This window comes from Lipotes vexillifer, unplaced genomic scaffold (genome assembly GCF_000442215.2).
Source record: "Lipotes vexillifer unplaced genomic scaffold, Lipotes_vexillifer_v1.1 scaffold190, whole genome shotgun sequence".
NCBI classification, from domain to species: domain Eukaryota; kingdom Metazoa; phylum Chordata; class Mammalia; order Artiodactyla; family Lipotidae; genus Lipotes; species Lipotes vexillifer.
The window spans coordinates 2991039-3010241 of NW_006794958.1; positions in this window are offsets into that span (position 1 = coordinate 2991039).

The following is a 19203-nucleotide window of genomic DNA, read 5'->3' on the forward strand; positions in this document are numbered from 1 at the left end:
CAGGAATATTGTGAATATCATTCTAGAGAGATCATTAAATTTACTGAGAGTGAAAGTTTCAATATCCTATAAAATATGCTAAAATTTATTAAAAACACATCAAAACCTTGTTTCTTACATTATAGTCTATTACTCTTCATTCGAAATATTTAAGTTGCTTTTAAAAAATGGATCTTTGTTCCCACCTTATTCTCCCGCCTTGGTCTCCCTGTATTCCCTTAGTCTCTCTGTATCAGATCACTGCATGGCACTCTTGTATCCCTTTTTAACAAGCATTACAGCATAAGGGAGTACTCTTTAAACACTAAAGCTTAAGAAAACTCTGAAAATTCCTTCCCAGATTTCCTTAAAATAACTTAATTCTTCACAAGATAGATTGCTTTGTAGAAAACATAAAGCAAAGCTTAAAATATGATGAGAGAGATTATTACTCCATGAACTTCAAAGAATGTGCAAAAATAAAAAGGGCAAGTATGATATTTCTTACTTAATTCTCAGGCCCTTCTCCTAGTCTAGTTCTGACTCATGAAGCAGATGAAATGTTTATCTTTACAATTCCTTATAATTATAATTATAAGAATTATAATATAATATAATTATAATTATATAGAATTATATAATTTATATAATTATATAATTCTAATGACAGAATGCATTGTTTTTGGAACATGGTAGATTAAATTGTCAAGCTGGAGAAACTGACTAGTCTTCATAGAATTGACTAGTATAGCTGAGAAACAGAAAAAACAACCTATCAGTATCCTACATTCTGAGTCTAGAGAACAGCAAGCTGTGAGACCAGAGCCCAAAGAAAGGCACAGTTTCAGGAAAACTGTCATTAAGATCCTCTCCCACTTGCCTTTCCCTATTTAAGAGAACTGTTGAGATACAGGGACAAAGGTGGTCTTTTGAGGGAGAACAGATGATGAAAAGAAGTTATTCTCTAGGAGGGGATGTTGACTGATTTTCATTACTACCCTGGCATGTAGTAGTCATTGGAGAATTGCTTGTAAGGCAGGCTTAATTATTTACATCCCAAATAGGATATCTGCTTAGCCATTGGCCTTAATGGCTTTCGCATGTGATACTGAATTAATGAAGGCAGGAGGACTGAGGAGAAATGCTGTGGCCAGGCCAAGATTAGGTAAGGAAAACCCTTAAATGTACATTTCCCAAGAGGTACAGGAAATGGACTTTACCCTTGCCTATAAGAATAGGCTCATGATTAGAGGTTTGGAGGACAGATTACACATTTACCTGGCAATATTTTGCTGGGACTGCCAGAGTGTGATTCAGAGTTTCAGGCATATTAGGCACATGCCACTAGGCCTCCCTCCTAGGTGTCAAATTGAGTAAGTCGACACTTCTAAGTGTCCACTTTGCCACTGTAAGACTAAAGACAATGATCAGTTATGACCAAAAAAAAGAGTGGAAAGATCAGTTATGACCAAAAGAAGAAAGATCAGTTATGACCAAAAAGAAGAGTGGAAAGGACAGCAACTTCATTTCTCCTACCTTTGTATGATTTGTTATGACAGAAAAGATGGCCAGTTGACACACACTCAAATACTCATTCAAAGAAATATATTTTATTGAACATCTTCCTGTTCTCCTTAGCCTTTTTCACCAAGGAAAATAAATTGGTGGGCAAGAGAGGTGACTTTGAAAGAGCTTCACAGGCCCCTGACCTCTCCTCTCAGACCACTGGAGACACACATACAGTCTACATTAGTAAGAGAACAGCTTTGAATCCAATATAAAACATATGCTTTAAACTGAATTACTCTAAATTTTGAAAGCCACAAGAGAATTTAACAACCAAAATCAACTGAAAATTTAAAGATTTCTACTGAGATATCATTGAGGGAGCCCGAGACTCAGGTGGAATAGTGGGGGTGGGGATAAGTTGCAAGGGCATAGAGGTGGCATTAAATAAATAAAAAATATTTAATGTATATGCTTCAAAGAGTTGAGTGAAATTAAACTATTTATCCTGATTCTTCACTAATTATCCCTTATTCACCACTTTTGCTTCTTCAAAAGAGGAAATACTAGGCTGCAGTCCTCTGAAGAAACAATACACTGAAAGAAGCTAAATGATTTGAATATGTAATATATCCTCTCTTAGCATGATTTTCCTCATGTTTTTGCCATATACCCATGGGGGTGGGGGAAGAAGGGTGACATTGCCCTTGCCCCCAAGGAGCTTACAATGTTGCTAACATTTAAGAGGAATTAAAAATACAAAAGTATGCCAATTATAAATGTATTTCCTCTCTGCTCCAAATCCAGCCTTCTTTGCCCTGCTTTGCAGTTCTGGCAATAAACCCGGTAAACACTTCTGCTTTTGCCGGATGGTGTAGTGTTAAGATTTGTCTCTATAATGTGCTAGAGGTACATGGCAGGGCAGAGGGGTTCCTCTTCCTAATGAGTTTCATTTCTGGCTCTGCAGCACACAGTGGCCAATGGTATGCAGAACACGCAAAGGTACTCACCCCTCAGTGAATTAGAGCACTCCCACAGTTTTCATTGGCATTCGTACAGGCAGCTTCCCAGCAAATTCCACTAGTAACCCAGAGGGCAGCTTCTCATAGTGTTTGGGCAACTTCCCACAAATATCATCAGCACCCCAGCAAGTAGCTTGTTAGAGGTGTGCTTATTTGGCACCCCAGTCAGTCCCTGTCCACAGCACCTCAGTGAAGTTTTCCACTCTCCAGTGTGCCATGCCAACACTATCTTCACTACGGTCTGAATCTCAGCCTTAGTGGGAAGTGAGGAAGCTCTTCCAAATTTGTTTCTGCCTTGGGTCCTCTGCCTCAGCCCTGGAGGTAGTGGCTGATCCCTGTATCTGCTCTCCTTATATCCTTTAGAATTATCTTTAGCCATTAGTAGTTAATCTCTCATTATTAGTTAATAATTCTTTACATTAAACTCCCCCTGTTCACCCTATTTTTCTCACTCAATATAGTAATAATACTGCTTACCTCACAGAACATGTAATACTTGATGCTTGGTATGGAATATTTTGTGAGTAGAGGACTGAGTAAGACACTTCTGACTGATCTTTCTGAGTCTCTTAGTCTATTCTGGCTGCTAGGAAAAAAAAAATGCCTCAACTGGGTGGCTTATGAACAGCAGAAATTTATTGCTCATCGTTCTGGAGGCTGAAAGCCCAAGATCAGGGTGCCAACACAGTTGAATGAGGGTCCTCTTCTGGGTCATAGACTTCTTACTTAAATACTTAGACTATTTTCACATGGTAGAAGGGACCAGGGAACTCTATGGGATCTCTTTTATAAGGCACCAATTCCAACCATTTAAGATTCTACCCTCATAACTTAAACACCTCTGAAAGGCCCCCACATACTAATACCATCACTTTTGGGGGTTAAGATTATAACATGTAATTTGGAGGACACAAATATCCAACTATAGCACTGAGATTTAAATAGATAGAAAACACATAGCTTGATTGACCATATGTGAAAATGTACCTAAATTAACTTTATGGTAATATTCAGCATCTTCTAAAATTTTCATATAAACTCATATTGAAAAGTCTATTGACTCTATATACAATTATTAGACATGATACATCTTTGGAGATTCAGATTACAAAAGGCCCATATTACTATATTATATAGGAACAAAAAGTACAAACATCCAGTTATAAAATAAATCAGGAAGTTGTAATGTACAGCATGGTGATTATAGTTAGTAATATTGTACTGAATATATGAAAGTTGTGAAGAGAGTGGATCATAAAAGTTCTCATCACAAGAAAAAAATATATAACTGTATAGTGATGGATGTTAACTGGACTTATGGTGGTGATCATTTTGCAATATATACAAATATCGAATCATTATGTTGTACACCTGAAACCAATTTTACATGTAAATTACACCTCAATTAAAAACAAATGAAAGGCAATAAAAAAGATCCAGAAATTTAGGATCTTGCATATTTTGTATTTTCCCCCAAAAGTAAAAAATGGAACTTAAAACGCTTTGAATGTCCAGGGCTAATCAAATTTTTTAGCTGAGTAAGGTTATTTGGAGCAAATATCAGGGGGTAGCCTCCCAAGCTGCTCTTCTGGATCACCTCAAAATGCTTACACCCTTAAGTTTAGAGAGTGACCTATGTACTAGAACGCTTAGAAATAATCCAAATAAACTATACGATTAATTGGATGGCCCATGATCATCCTGCTTGGTCCAGCAGTAAATTCCCATCTATTAGCACATAAAACTCATCTTCCTCTCCATTTTCTGGTTCTAAATCTTATCGATACTAATTTATTCCTTCAGCTGACTAATTACAGAATTAGTTCATGACAAATCATAACAACTCTCAGGACCTCAGGTGGGCAGTGACTGACAATAAACCCAAAAATAACACATGTAGTAGGAGTAATCAGACTTAACCTTGATTCACATTCCAACCCTTTGTATTGCCATCTGGCAGGAAAAAAAAAAAAGCCTACTCTGACTCTATGTACTATCATTAGCTATAATACACCCTGTAGATCCAGATTACAAAAGGTCCATATTACTATATTATATTATCTAGCTCAATAAAGCATTTTCAGTAAAACATCACAGTGTCAAAAAGTTCTAAGTGTTTGTCCTAGGACTGTAACTCTACAAAAATTAAAAATATGTTCTAACCAGGCATGTTAATAGTCTTGTAAAACAGTGAACATTACTTCCCAGGGGTACTGCACCAGCCAAAAAGCACTTAAATTCAGTTTATTTTATAGAGCATATTTATAAATTAAATGTATTTTTGGTCTAATTTTAAATTTGTGTCTATAATACCCAATGATACATCAATGAGCCAAGCATCATGTTATATACCACATGCTACACAAAATGAAGAAAACTGTCCACTTCTTTTAAAATTTCATAATCTACAGATATTTTCTCTTTAAGTTTCTCCAGTTGATTGGAGTAAACCAAATGCTTCCATATTCCCTATTATTTATGAACTATAATGTCTTAACCTGTTTAGCAAATCTTCTGTTGATTATTTTTTATTGAATTAGAATACTTTGACAACCAGAATAAAAACTCCAGCTTTAATATGCCTTAAAATAGTCTGTTGGTGATTTTTTTAAAGTATAAATAAAATTAAATATAAAAAATATAGCAAAAGCATAGTGGGTTAGCTGCCTTAATTCAATTATTTCTCAGAATAAAGGAAATTAAGTTATATGAAAAAAATTACTAAAAATATTTCTGGTAATTAACTTCAATCTCTAATTTTTTTCTTCCATATATTAGGGCAGTCAGATATTTTCAAATATAGGCCATTATTCTGAGCTAAGCAAAGACCCATTACAATCACCTTTTATTTCTGTATCATTCTTATTTCAAAATTCTCTTAGGTACCCTACTTTTCTGTCATTCCAACGATTAGGTGATCGATTATTAAAATTACTAAAACCTTGCTATAAGGTATAGTGTAAAAATTTGAGATTTGCAATGTGCTTTAAACACAAAAAAATTCATGCAAATGAAAATTATGATGTTAAAATGCTTGGCTTCCACATTAATCTCATGTTTTAATGGATATAAGAATTTAATGGAGATGGTCGAGCATATACATTTTCAACTGGCACTAAAGGAAAAATTGCAAAATAGTTACAACTGATTGAAATTGCTTGGTGGAAACATTCACTTATGTGGTCCAAAAATATAATGTCTAATATTATGCTGGGTAGATTTAGGAAACAAATGCACTTAACTGGCACTTATGCAGAATATTTCAGATATTGCTGCAGATGAACCCTTTATGGATGATAATCTGTTTAGAATAAAATGCAGACAAATATCTTGTCTAGCAGAGTAAGCCCTGTTCTTCATTTCTATATGTCATGCCAACTTTAAAACACATTGTTACTGGCATGCCCATGAAAATAATTGAAATGAACAGAAGCAGGAAACATTTTATTGCATTTTTACAACTGAGTACTTAAAATGTACATTATGAATAAGGAAAGAAAGGCAACATTAATCGATTTTGCCATTTTTCTATGTGCTAAGAGAGTGGGATGGAACAAATTTAGCAATTTCTTAAACAACTGAATTGATAACTTTTTAAAAAAATACAGATACTTATGTTAAAATAATGAATAACATGATTTGGGGGTGTTCATTAGTTTTTTGTATACATGTAGTGTTTGCATAGTATGTATTTCAAGGTATCACTTGCACCCACACCCCCACTATAGGTAGGCAAAATATTTTTCTGCCATTATACTTAATGGTACCAACACAGGCTTGTTAGAAATCCTGGTATGTAAATATAATTCAGTTTTAACACACATTATTAGCCTCAAACAAATCCTCTTATTTGGTATTCTGGATAATAAAGTTCTCAGTTAACCAGCTGTAGATAGCACTTTTATAAGGTATATATTGGAATCTATACTTTTTTTTGATATGACATTTGTAAGTGCTATTTGCTGAAGGTATACCATGCCCCACATACTGAACCATGTATGTCATTTATGTATTGCTTTATTAATATTTACAAAAAATATTGGGAATTAGGGTATAGTCTCATATTACATCTGAGGAAACTGAGGCTTAGTGTTGTTCAATAATTTGTCTTTTTTAATAAGCTCTTCTATTAGATGACAAAATTTTCTAACTCCAAAACTTGTTATAAAAAGACCATAACAATGTATTGCTATAGTCAAGATCAGCACTAAATAAATTTTGATATTAAAAAAAAAAGAAAAATAAGCCATAAAAGCAAGGTTATCAATGAAAAGCAAGCAAAGAATTAATGCCTGAAGATATGTCATTACACAGAAAAATTTGAGATTAATAGGCCCAAATTAAAACCAAATTGTGCTGTGGAATAACATATGTATATTATTTTATCTTTCTGAATGTCGGGCTGTTCATCTCCAAGGAAAATAAAACGACATATAGATTATTCTGTGACTTGAGTGATAGAGGATACATAAAGCATAGTACACTCTAGAAGCATATACTACAAAAATATAATCTTTTAAAATTTTAGTCCTCCTTTGTTTCTTCCTTGGGGGAAGGTGGTTATAAGTAAGCTAGTAGCATAGGTATAAGGACTGTTTTATCTAATGTAAAACTGTAATTGCAGGACTAGGGTGGGGTCATGATAAATTGTTAGAACTAAACAATAAAATATGCAAATGGCCAATGATATAATGAGAGATTTCAACAAACACTTCTCAGGACATGTGAGGACAAAAAGACAAATACCGTAAGAAAATATTTTTAAACCATTCTTCATGGATCTCTTGCATTTCTGAATATCTTGTGAGCAAAGGTACTATTTTCTGGACTTTTTTTTCAAGAATATTTGTACAGAAAACATCTTTGAAGGATACAGTGTTTCCTTCCCAGAGAAAAGGACAAATTTGCTTGGAAGATAAAGATAGTGTTTCCCTCTGGAACTGCAGTCTAACAATCACATTGTTTAGCATTAAAGATTTGGATTCCGTAGGCTCATGTGTCCTCTCTTGTACCACAACTTACTGCATGGCCAGTGCCACCTATCTTCTTTCCATTGCCCTTTGGGAACTGGGGCTGGGAGAACTGTCTCAGTTTGTTTGGGCTGCTATAACATAATACCATATACTAAGTGGCTTATAAACAACAGAAATGTATCACATTTCTGATGCCTGGAAAGTTCAAGATGAAGGCACCAACAGATTTAGTGGCTGGTGAGGATCCACTTCCTGGTTCAGAGATAGCCTTTTTGTCACTGTGTCTTTACATGGTAGAAAGGGGGAGGAAGCTTTCTGGAGTCTTCTTTTTTCTATAAGAGCACTAGTCCCATTCATAAGGGCTCCATCCTCCTGACCTAGTCACTTCCCCCAAATCCCAGCTGCAGATAACTTCACAGTGGGGATTAAGGTTCAACATATAAATTTTGAGGGGACACAAACATTCAGTATATAGCAAGAAGTGATGCCAAAATAATGATATTGTGGTTATTGCTAATGCTGAGAGTAATAAATTGTCCTTTGACCCTGAAGTCTGTCCTGTGCTTTTAGTCTACCACAGTATCATGAATAATGGATGACAAATCTGTTAGGTTGCATGTTGGTTAAAATCTCATGCTCTTCACCATATGTTACTCTTTTGATTATGAGGATAGAATAATGAAAGAAACATGACTTTCAGGTGTGCCTGACCTAATCACAAAATCTTTAAATGTGGATCTAGGCCAGAGACAAGAGAAATCAGACAATTTATGTACCCTTTCTGGCTTGAAAATGAAGGGGACACCTTGGGGCAAATGATGCTGATAGAATGTAGGAACTGTAAGTAGGCCCCAGCTGACAGTCAATCAGAAAGGAAACAGTGACCTCAGTCCTACAACTGCAAAAAACTGAATTTTGCTTGGAACTTAACTGCTCTGGAATTTAACTTGGAAGTGGACTTTCTTCCCGAGCCTCTAGATAAGAGCTCAACCTGGGCAATTCCTTGGTGTCAGCTCTGTGTTACCCTGAGCAGATATCCCAGTCATGTGGTACTGGACTTTTGACTTACAGAAATGGTGAGATTCCTAAAAACTCAGGTGAAGATGGCAAAGTAGGAGGATGTGGAACTCACCTCCCCCTACAAACACATCAAAATATATCTACATGTGGAACAATTCTCACTGAAAACTAACTGGAGACTGGCAGAAAGATTCCTGTACAACTAACGTTGTAAGAAAAATCCACACGAAATTAAGTAGGAAGGGAAGAGAAGCAATCAGTTTGGGACCTGTGCCCCTAGGAGGGGACTCAAAAGAAAAGGGAGATTACAGGGGCAGAGATCCTCCATGGGGAGTGAGTGGAGGGTGCCCCAGCCTTGGTGTCCGACAAAAGGAAGACAAGCCCCCTTGGCTGTTTGGAGGGCTGTTGGGACTAAAAGGAGAGCTGTAGAAAGCCTGGACTGCACTTGTGAAGAGCAGGCAAAGGTTTGCCTACTCCCAAAGCAGGGCAGAGAGAGTGGATTGAGAACACGCATTGTTAACTGATTTCCCACATCCATCCCTGAGCATGAATGAGCCAAGCAAATTCTCCAGCCCTGCTTGCCTCATGTTGTAGCTCCACACTGGAATGAGAGCTGCTATGACCACGGAAACACCTTGGTGTGAGACACTGAGGCAGTAAAATGGTATCTGAGCAGAGCAGGGGCAGCCATTGCCAGTGTTTACACAGGTGGTGCATCAGAGGCAGTTCAGATATCTTATGGCAGCCAGAGTGCCACAGCCTGCCCCCCAGGCCTCCCTGAGTACCATGCCAATGAGGGTGACACTGCTGGGAGGAGTGACAGCACACACTTGAAGGGAACTAAGCCAGCTTGGACCTGAAGTTCAGGGCTTCTGTTCTAGCAACTTGGGACCTACCCCTGCCTCTTATGGAGCAGTAATGGCCACTGAACATAGGAGAAGATCTGGCTCATTCTTGGTTCTGGCTCTAGCCGCTCCATCTCCAGCCTCACTTCCTACCAGTGATAGCTGCCAGCTCACCCCAAGGAAAGACATGACTTATGTCAACCTTAAATCCAGATCTCACACCAAAACCACTGGCCACAGACAATATAGGGATACTCCCACCCAAGGACACCCCTTAAAGACCACAACAGGCAAATGTTTCACCTAATTTCATAGAGACAGAGAAAGTTAAGCACAATGAGAAGACAGAATAATTTATCTCAATTGAAAGAACAAGGAAAAAACACCTGAAAGAACAACTAATGATAGAGAAAGAAACAATTTACCAGATAAAGAATTCAAAGAAATAGTAATAAGAATGTTAACTGAATTAGAGAAAAGAACAGACAAATACACTGAGAATTTTAACAAGAACCTAGAAAATATAAAAAGAACCAGTCAAAACTGAAGAAAACAATAACTGAAAAGAAAAACACACTAGACAGAATAAACAGCAGATTAGGTGATACAGAGGAATGCATAAGTGATCTGTAAGATAGAATAATGGAAATCACCCAATCAGAACATCAAAAAGAAAAGCAAATTTTAAAAAAATTAGAACAGTTTAAGGGATCTCTGAAATAACATGAAGCATACCAACATTCACATTATATGGATCCCAAAATGTGAAGTGAGATAGAAGGGAGTTGAAAATGTATTTAATGTAATTATGACTGAAAATTTCCCAAACCTGAAGAAGGAAACAGACATCCTGGTATAGGAGGAGCAAAGGGTCCCAAACAAGATGAACCCAAAGAGATCCACACCAAGACATATCATAATTAAAACAGCAACAGTTAAAGATAAAGGGAGAATTCTAAAGGCAGCTAGAGAAAAGCAAAAGTCATATACAAGGGAACCTCTATAAGGTTAAAAGCTGATTTTTCAGCAGAAACATTGCAGGCCAGAAGGGAGTGACACATATTTAAAGTGCTGAAAGGGAAAACCCTGCAACCTAGGATACTGTAACCAACAAAATTATCATTTAGAATCAGAGAGAGAAAGAACTTCTCAGACAAGCAAAAACTAAGAGTTCATCAATACTAAACCTACCCTAAAAGAAATGCTAAAATGTCTTCTCTAAATGGAAAAGAAAAAGCTATAATAAGAGTAAGCATCTATAGTAAAGGAAAAATCCTACTAGTAAAGGCAAATATATAGTAAAGGCTGAGAATCGACCACTTACATAAGCTAGTACAAAGATTAAAAGACAAAAATTGTAAAATCAAGCAGAACTACAATAATCAGTAAAGGGATAAACATGGATGTAAAATAAGACATCCATCAAAACACAAAACGTGGGAGAGGGGATTGGAAAATGTAGATCTTATATAAAGTGTTTAAGCTTAAAGGACTACCTGTTTAAAACAAATAGATATAGTTATCAGTCAACATTTATGAACCACATAGTAATACAAATCAAAAACCTACAATAGATACACAAAAACAAGAGAGAAAGGAACACAGCACACACTGAAGAAAAATCAAGCCACAAGCAAAGACACTAAAAGAAGAAAAGAACAGGGAAAAACTACAAAAACAACTGGCAAAGAAGTAATAAAATGGCAATAAGTAAAAACATATTAATAATTACTTTAAATATTAATGGACTAAATGCTCCAATCAAAAGCCATAGGGTGGCCGATTGGATGAAAAAACAAGACCCATCTGTATGCTGTTTACAAGAGACTCACTTCAGAGCTAAAGACACAAAGACTGAAAGTGAAGGGATGGAAAAAGATATTTCATGCAAATTGAAATGAAAAGAAAGCAAGGGTAGCAATACTCATATCAGACAAAACAGACTTTAAATCAAATGCTGTAACAGGCTTCCCTGGTGGCGCAGTGGTTGAGAGTCCGCCTGCCGATGCAGGGGACATGGGTTCGTGCCCCGGTCCGGGAAGATCCCACATGCCATGGAGCGGCTGGGCCTGTGAGCCATGGCCGCTGAGCCAGCATGTTCGGAGCCTGTGCTCCGCAATGGGAGAGGGCACAACAGTGAGAGGCCATACCAGTGAGAGGCCCGCATACCAAAAAAAAAAAAAAAAAAAAATGCTGTAACAAAAGACAAAAAAGAGCATTATATAATGATAAAGGGATCAATATAAGAGGATGATACCACACTCATTAACATATATCCACTCAATACAGGAGCACCTCAATATATAAAGCAAATATCAACAGACATCAAGGGAGAAATTGACAACAATATAATGACAGTAGGGAACTTTAACACCACACTTACATCAATTGACAGATTATCCAGAAAGAAAATCAATAAGCAACAGTGGTCTTAAATGACAAAATAGAGCAGTTGGACTTAATAGATATCTACAGGACATTCCATCCCCAAACAGCAGAATACACATTCTTTTCAAGGGCACATGGAACATTCTCCAGGATAGATCACATACTAGGCCACAAAACAAGTCTCAACAAATTTAAGAGGATAGAAATTATATCAAGCATCTTTTCTGAACACTATGGTATGTAACTAGAAAAGAACTACTGAAAGAAAAATGGGAAAAGAACAAACACATGGAGACCAAACATCATGCTACTAAAAAAAAAATCAATGGGTCAAGAAGAAATCAAAGAGAAAATCAGAAAATACAAGACAAATGAAATGAAAGCACAACTTTCCAAAATCAATGGGCTGCAGCAAAAGCAGTTCTACAAGGGAAGTTCAGAGCAATACAGGCCTACCTTCAGGGACAAGAAAAATCTTAAATAAGCAACCTAAACTTCCATCTAAGGAATTAGAGAAAGAAGAACAAACAAAGCCCAAAGTCAGCAAAAGGAAAGAAATAATAAAGATCAGACAGGAAATAAAATAGAGACAAAAAATAGAAAAGATAAAACCAATATCTCTTTTTTGAAAACATAAATATTGATAAACCTTTAGCCAGGCTTATCAAGAAGAGGAGATAGAGGGCCCAAATAAACAAAATAAGAAATGAAAGAGGAGAAATAGCAATCAATACCACCGAGATACAAAAATCATAATAGAATACTGTAAAGAGTTATATGCTAACACATTGGACAGCCTAGAAGAAATGGACAAGTTTCTAGAAATATATAACCTTCCAAAACTGAATCAGGAAAAAATAGACAATCTGCTCAGACCAATCATTAGTTTAAACTGAATATGTAATTAAAAAAAAACTCCCAGCAAACAAAAGTGCATGACCAGATGGCTTCACAGGGGAATTCTACAAACATATAAAGAGCTAATACTTATCCTTCTCAAACTATTTCAAAAATTTGAAAAGGATGGACCACACCCAAATTCATTCTACAAGGCTACCATTACCTTGATACCAAAACCAGAAAAGCACACTAAAAAATAGAAAATTACATGCCAATACCTCCAATAAATATAGATGTAAAATTCCTCAAAGTATCATCAAACTGAATTCAACAATATGTAAAAAAGGTCATACACCATGATCAAGTGGGATTTATTTCAGGGATGCGAGGATGGTTCAGTATTCTCAAATCAATAAATGTGATACACCATATTAACAAAAGAAAAGATAAAAATCACGATAGCCTCAAATATACAAAGTTTTTGAAAAAAATTGAAATCGATTCATGACAAAAAATTCTAATCAAAGTTGGTATAGAGTGAATACATCTCAACATAGTAAAGTCCATTTATGACAAACCCACAGTTAACATCACACTCAAGGGTAAAAAGCTGAAAGTTTTTCCTCTAAAATCAGAATGAAGACAAGGATGCCCATTCTCACCACTTCTATTTAATATAGTATTGGAAGTCCTAGCTACAGCAATCAGAAAAGAAAAAGAAATAAAAGAGATCCAAATTGGAAAAGAAGAAGTGAAACTGTCACTATTTGCAGACATCATGATGCTATATACAGAGAACCCTAAAGCCTCTCTCAATAAACTATTAGAACTAATGAATGAATTCAGTAAAGTTGCAAGTACAAGATTAATATACAGAAATCTGTTGCTTTTCTATGTACTAACAATGAACTATCAGAAAGAGAAATTAAGGAAAAAAATCCCATTTATAATGGCATCAAAAAGAAAACCTAGGAATAAACTTAACCAAGGAGGTTAAAGACCTATATGTTGAAAACTATAAAATAGTGATGAAAGAATTTGAAAATGATAAAAAGAAATATAAAGATATCCCTTATACTTGAATTGGAAGAATGAATATTGTTAAAGTATCTATACTTCAAAGCAGTCTACAGATGTAATGCATTCCCTATCAAAATATCCAGGACATTTTTCACAGAACTAGAACAAATAATCTTAATATATATATGGAATCACAAGAGACCCATAATTGCCAAAGCAATCGTAAGAAAAAAGAACAAAGTTGGAGTTATCATGCTCTCTGACTTTGGACTATACTATTGGGTTGGCCAAAAACTTCGTTCATGTTTTTCCATAAGATCTTGTGGAAAAACCCGAATGAACTTTTTGGCCAACCCAATACAAAGCTACAGTAATCAAAATGGCATGGTACTAGAACAAAAACTGACACATTGTCAATGGAACAGAATAGAGAGCCCAGAAATAAACACACACACTTATGGTCAATTAATCTACAACAAAGGAGACAGAATATACAATGGAGAAAAGACAGTCTCTTCAATCAGTGGTGCTGGAAAAACTGGAGAGCTATATGTAAAAAAAATGAGATGAGAAAATTTTCTTACACCATATATAAAAATATCAAAATGTATTAAAGACCTAAATGTAAGACCAGAAACCATAAAACTCCTAGAAGAGAACATAGGCAGAACACCCTTTGATAAAAATTGTAGCAGTAATTCTTGGATCTGTCTCCCAAGGCAAAAGAAAAGCAAAAATAAACAAATGGAACCTAGTTAAACTTATAAGCTTTTGCACAGCAAAGAAAACCATCCACAAAAAGACAAGACAACCTACTGAATGGGAGAAAATATTTGCAAATGATATGACAAATAAGGGGCTAATATCCAAAATATATAAACAGCTCATATAACTCAATATAAAAAAAGATTAAAAAATAGGCAGAAGACCTTAATAGACATTTTTCTGAAAAAGACATACAGATAGGCAGGAGGCACATGAAAAAATGCTCAGCATCACTAATCAGAGACATCCAAATCAAAACTAAAATGAGTTATCATCTCACATCTGTCAAAATGGCTATCATCAAAAAGTCTACAAAAAACAAATGTTGGAGAGGATGTGGACAAAAGGGGAAACTTGTACACTGTGGTTGTTTTGTACTTTTGTGCAGCCACTGTGGAAAACATTATGGAGGGTCCTCAAAAAACTAAAAATAGAACTACCATATGAGTATATATCCAAAGCAAACAAAAACACTATTTTGAAAAGATACATGTACCCCAGTGTTCATAGCAGCATTACTTACAATAGCCAAGATATGGAAGTGACCTAAGTGCTCATCAACAAATGAATGCATAAAGAAGATGTGGTATTATACACACACACACATACACACACACAATGGTATGTTACTCAGCCATAAAAAAAAAAAAAAGAAATTCTGCCATGTGCAACAACATGGATGGACCTAGAGAGTATAGAGTGAAATAAGTCAGATAAAGACAAATACTCTATGTCATCACTAATTTGTAGAATCTAAAAATTGAAACAAATAAATGTCTATAACAAAATAGAAAAAGACTCATAAATATAGAAAACAAACTAATGGTTACCAGTGGGGAGGAGGAAGGGGGGAGGGACAAGATAAGGATGTGGGATTAAGAGACACTATTATGTATAAAATAAATAAGCAACAAGGATATATTGTAAAGTGCAGGGAATACAGTCAATATAACTTTAAATGAATTATAATTTATAAAAATATTGAATCACCATATTCTTCACCTGAAAATATTGCAAATTGCATATACTTCAATTAAAAAAAAGAAAGAAACATGATTTTCCAAAAATGAAGAATGAAGGCCTCACAACTGCTTAACAGAAAATGTGGAAAGCTCATGGAATTCAGCAGTCAACCTATTGACCAAACTCTAGGTCATCTAGGCAATAAATCAAGTCTATTTATTGCCCATTTCTGGATACCAGGAAATAAGTTAAATTACTGTTGCCTGAACAGCGCCATGAATGTTGCTGACTCTCCTCCATGTGGGAAAGCTTCCTCACCAATCTGTCTATCAACCTCCAGCTTGCCCCTTTATAATAACTAAAATAGCACTAAGATACATATTGGATAGGCATAAGATTATGACTCCTTTCAGACAACAGTTACAGAAACACAGTATCAGTGAGCACGTAAAGAAGGAAACTTACAAACATTGTGGATGTGCATCAAGTAAATGTGCATCAAACAATGGCAACAACTGTATTGTCTTATGACCCTACTTATGCTGCATTTATCATGCCAAATTTTGATCAGTTTGGAGATGGCAATGCAAGGTCTCATCCTAGTTGGCATAAGGGATCTTTTGCCCTCTATGGGAGTTACCCTTGAGACAAACAAACTAGCCCAGAAAAACACAGAAGGACTGGCTAGAATTCAGGTTCTTATTGCTCTGGATTGGGTTTACAATATTAATAAAGGTGACTTACCAGAGAATGAGAAAATGATATAAAGAAATCTAAATTCCATTGTCCCTTATATTGAAAATGGGTGAAATGCAAATCAAAACTACAATGAGGTATCACCTCACACCAGTTAGAACGAGCATCATTAGAAAATCTACAAACAACAAATGCTGGAGAGGGTGTGGAGAAAAGGGAACCCTCTTTCACTGTTGGTGGGAATGTAAATTGATACAGCCACTATAGAGAGAGGTTCCTTAAAAAACTGAAAATAGAATTACCATATGACCCAGCAATCCCACTACTGGGCATATACCCAGAGATAACCATAACTCAAAAACACACATGTTGGGCTTCCCTGGTGGCACAGTGGTTGAGAGTCCGCCTGCCGATGCAGGGGACATGGGTTCGTGCCCCAGTCCAGGAGGATCTCACATGCCGCGGAGCACCTAGGCCCATGAGCCGTGGCTGCTAAGCCTGCGCGTCCGGAGCCTGTGCTCCGCAACGGGAGAGGCCGCATCAGTGAGAGGCCCACATACCGCAAAAAAACCCCAAAAAACAAAAAACACACATGTACCCCAATGTTCATTGAAGCACTATTTACAATAGCCAGGTCATGGAAGCAATCTAAATGCCCATCGACAGACTAATGGATAAAGAAGATGTGGTACATATATACAATGGAATATTACTCAGCCATAAAAAGGAATGAAACTGGGTCATTTGTAGAGATGTGGATGGATCTAGAGACTGTCATACAGAGTGAAGTAAGTCAGAAAGAGAAAAACAAATATTGTATATTAACGCATATATGTGGAACCTAGAAAAATGGTACAGATGAACCAGTTTGCAGGGCAGAAATAGAGACACAGATGTAGAGAACAAACGTATGGACACCAAGGGGGGAAAGTGGCAGGGGAAGGTGGTGGTGGTGTGATGAATTGGGATTGACATATAGACACTAATATGTATAAAATGGATAACTAATAAGAACCTGCTGTATAAAAAAATAAATAAAATTCAAACACTCAAAAAAAAGAAAATGGGTGAAAGTTTGAAAGATATGTTCTTGGAAATGGAGCAGCAGTTGCCCCATATTAAAGAAGGCTCCTTAAAAATCGTTGCCACCCTGTGTGTCAAGCAGAAGCGAGCCAAATGATGCAAATCTCACAGCCCTAGTCCAAAAGCATGTGTCTATGGCTGCTTAGTAAATGGGTTCCCAAAGCTAAAAAAATGGTGTTAGTAATCACAACCATACCATATGATTCAAAGCTTTGGGTAGACAAAAAACAACAGAACTTCATTTAGTTGAACTAGAAGCAGTTGCTACAATATTGGAAACCAAATGTAAATGCATCTTGTTTAATGGAATGGATCCAATCTCTCCTATGTCCTCTAATCTTTCCCTCCTTACTAATGAACTTAAATTCTTTAGCGGAAGGTGGGAGAGAAGGGTGGAGAGAGATGTGGTCAAGTTTTCGTTGTTGTCAAGAGGGACCAAAAGTGCTATGAACTCACCCATTTGAGAATGTGGGAAACTCCAGAAAGGGGAAGGACTCAAGCTTTTATCAATCTGTTGGATTCAGGTGTCTAAATGATCAACCTATTCAGTTTTGTGGAAGGAAGGGGGAACCCAGATTTAACTGGCGAAGTGTAAATAAGGTTCCAATGGGGAAGGGAAGCTAACATGACCTTGTGCGTGGTGCCCTTTTTGCCAACTCAATTTATAGTTTTAGCCACTTCTGCTGAATGCATAATGGTATTGTTTTCCTTGTTCTCTGAAAATATTAAATTATAGAAAGGATTATTTTGATCAGGAAGAATTCATGTATAGAAGTGCCAGTGGGACACATGGATAGCTCCAAATTTGTTTCCCAGTTCAGTCTCAGGCAGTCCAAGAAAAACAATATAGAATTTCAGGAGGGGAAATGGAAATCACAGGCTTGATTTAGAACTTAAACTCTACAGATGTAGTAAAGTAACATGATATCTCAATATAAAAGCCCCATATGGTCTACAGTTGGTGAAAAGACAAATGGAGGTGGAGGTTTACACAGGATTATCACCAACTAATTTTAATTTTGATCTGGCAGTCCTGGTTTTTCCAGATATCAAGGCGATAACTGAATCCATTGCAAAAACTGATGATTCTTGATATGCTATCATGGACATTTCCAGCTCCTTCTTTTCTGCCCTCCTGTCACATAAAAACATGATCAATTTACATTTGTATGGCAAGGCCTCCAATATACATTTGCAGAACTCTCTCAGGAGTACTTAAACTTCCTTGCCTTTTGCCTCCAGACCTAGGACAGGATTTAGTGCAAGTACCTCTACTGTCATATGTCAAAAAGTTTCACTAAATTAGGATGCCTTATTGGTTGGCAAGTCAGAAGCATCCATATCAACAGCACTGATGGCACTATCTCACTTCCACCTGCAGAGATAGCTAGAAATACCAGAGAAAATTAGGGGTCACCACATAAAGTTTACTGGGACTATGTGGGCAGATCACAGTGTCAATCCTTTTGGCAGTTAGGGAAGAAAAAATAATTGCTGCCTGTTGAGACCCCCGACACACACCTAAAAAGGACCTTGTAGGACACCTTAGACAGTATGTGCTTCACTTGGACATTCTACCTAGTCCCTTATATCAGTGAAACTCCATATCAGCATTCATTGAATGGGACCCAAACCAACAGGCTGTGCTATAATCTGTTCAGCAAGCTGAGATTTAACAAAGAAGAATAAACCTGACTCCATATCTGATCAATTCCTTTAGATCTAACCTTTGTGCTCTGTTGCATGTGCTTAGTTATGCTGTCTCTGTACTTTTGTAAAAGAATGTTGCCTATTGTCTGAAATGTACATGATAGCCCATTCTCAAAGGCTCTGACTCTCAGGCTTGACCTTTAAAGGTATATCATTTTTCATTCATATAGAGAAAAAAGGTGTGGAACAGATAATAGCATTTGTCTTGCTGGAGATTTATAGGAACATTGTGACTAGACCCTATGTGGACAGCTGCAAGAACAAAGGATTCCAGCAACAAGAAGTTTACAACAACCAGCTACACACTCTCTCCTGTTAGTATAAAAGAAGACTAAATTTAACTCGAGTAAGATGGTTCTTTGGAACACTAGTCCACCATTTTCTTGGTCTGCT